This window comes from Euleptes europaea, chromosome 9, assembly GCF_029931775.1.
Source record: "Euleptes europaea isolate rEulEur1 chromosome 9, rEulEur1.hap1, whole genome shotgun sequence".
NCBI lineage: Eukaryota > Metazoa > Chordata > Lepidosauria > Squamata > Sphaerodactylidae > Euleptes > Euleptes europaea.
This window is the reverse complement of record NC_079320.1, coordinates 92658300-92660799: the sequence shown is the minus strand read 5'-3', so window position 1 is coordinate 92660799 and position 2500 is coordinate 92658300.

Genomic DNA, 2500 nt, shown 5'->3' with positions numbered 1-2500 from the left:
TCCCCCCTCACCGTACCTCGCTATCCATACCCGTGCGTCCGAAAGGATTGCCGGCGCGGACCCCGAGACACGAAAAGCCGCCGAGAGGGTGATTTCAAAACGTCGGCATAAATAGAAGTCTCGGATGGCTCAACCGTGGCGTTCGGCCCGTGGCCGCCTAGTCCTCGGGGCTCGCCGACCGAACCGGGCCACTTTGAGAGTTAGCTCCGTGTCCTTCTCTGCGAGCCTGTTAGAGAGACGGCTTGCTCTGGATCTCCCTGGTACGGCCCCAAGTGAATGGCCGGGAAGGGAGGGGAAAACCACTACAAGGGGGCTGAAAAAGGGCACCGAGTCCAGGAGCACCTTAAAGACTAACAAACGTATTTTCCGGTAGGGTATGAGCTTTCGTGAGCCACGGCTCACTTCTTCAGATACAGCTAGAATGTGAATCCATCGGTCTTTAAGTAGAGGACCAGTATGTCTATGTGAATAGCGGGCTTGATGGGATGAGGTGTGATATGCAGAAGAGTCTGTGACGTCCAGGGGAGAGATGGGTGTGGAGAAATCAGCATTGGTAATGGGCCATGAACGCAAGGTCTTTATTCAGCCCAGGTCAACGCGTTGCCTTTCGTTTGAAGATCCACAGTGATTCAGCAGTTTCTCTTTCCAATCTCCCCTTAAAATTCCTTTGTAAGAGAACCGCTGCTCTTAAATCTGCAACAGAATGTCCCGGAAGGTTGAAACGTTCACCCACTGGCTTTTGAATATCGTGGTTTCTGATGTCAGACTTATGTCCATTTAGTCTTTGTCTGAGAGACTGACCTGTTTTGTCCAAAGTAGATTGTGGAAGGGCGTTGCTGGCGTGTGATGGCATAAATCCCATTAGAAGATGAGCAGGAATATGAACCTGAGATAGTATGGCTGACATTGGCGGGTCCAGAGATGGTGTTCCTGGAATCTATATGAGGGCAAAGTGGGCACCTCGGTTTGTGGCAGGCCTTGGTGCCAGAGTCCATGTTCTTGTGAAGTAGTTCATCATCATGGGTGAGAAGTTGTTTTAGGTTAGCCGGCTGCCTGCAAGCAAGAAAGGGACACGCGCGCGCGCGCACCCCCCCCACCCCCCCCCCCACCCCAGTGCTTCAGCGAGGGAAGTGTCACAATCCAGCATGGGTTGCAGGTCCTTAATGATACGTTGGACTGGTTTTAGTTGGGAGCTATAAGTGACAACCAGAGGTGCCCCGTTGCCGTTCTCTCTGGGCTTAGCTTGTAGTAAGTTGTGCCTGGGCATCATTCTGGCCTTCTCGATCGTCTTTCGCACCATATCCGCCGGATATTGTAGTTGCGAAAATGTTTGCTGTAGGTCTCTCGAGCGTGTGTCTCTGTCTGAAGGATGGGAGCAGATGCGACTATAGCGTAGGGCTTGGCTATAGACAATGGAATGTCTGATAGGGTCGGGGTGGTGGCTGGACGCGTGTAGATACGTTTGCCGATCTGTCGGTTTCCGGTACAATGTGGTGCTTGTGTGCCCCCCGTGGATCCGTACCGTGGTGTCTAGGGAGTCGATTTCTCGTTCGGAATAATTCACAGTTCGATTGATGGTGGGGTGGAAGTCGCTGAAAGCCTGGTGAAATCTTTCAAGGGCTTCTTTGCCATGACAAAGAAAATGTCATCCATGAATCTCAAGTCAAGGAGAGGTGCCAGTGGGTATGAGTTCAGAAAAGGCCGTTCTAGACCTGCCATGAAAATGTTGGCCTATTGTGGAGCCGTGCGAGTGCCCATGGCAGTGGGTGAAGACAGGGATGCCCGTTAAGCCCGCTCCTTTATGTAATTTCTCTCGAGCCGCCGCTTCGACGAATTCAAGAAGATCAGGTCATCGAAGGGGTTCGGGTAGGAAATGACACCCTAAAAACCGTAGCCCACGCAGGTGACCCTTATGTAGCGGGTAGAGATCCTGAGGAGTCGAAGGAGGTCAAAGGTCATTTGAAGAGGCATGAAAGAAGAATTAATAGGGAGGAATTTGCAAGCGTTAACATGGAAAAGTCAAAGCCTATTGATGCAAGCGATGAGCACAAAGGAATCGATATTAGCGGTTCACAGGACGGGCTGGGAAGCACAAAGGAGGTTCGGGAGGGACATTTGAAAGGGACGGTCAAACGTTTGGGAATACGGTTTGGGCCAGGCAAGAACTAGCGGCGCCAAAACTGAGAGGCGTGGTTACGAAGAGAAAAAAGAACGTCGTGGGGAAATTTTCATCGGCGCTTGTTTCAGAGAGTGAAATGTGTCAATGCGTGCTTCGTGGCAGCTGGAAATTTTCCAGCTCAAGTTTATCCTCCTCCGGAAGGTCCGATGGCACAAGGGATGCGTGAACTCACACGGCTCACGGCAGGGACGAACAAGTCCCCTTTAACGGGAGCTGAGTTTTACCGGACGATAGAGGACGGAGGTTTCGGTTGACCGGAAATAGAGACCCTCTTTTTCAGCCGGTTCTTAAGATCTAATTTTGCAAATCGTCACATCGGAG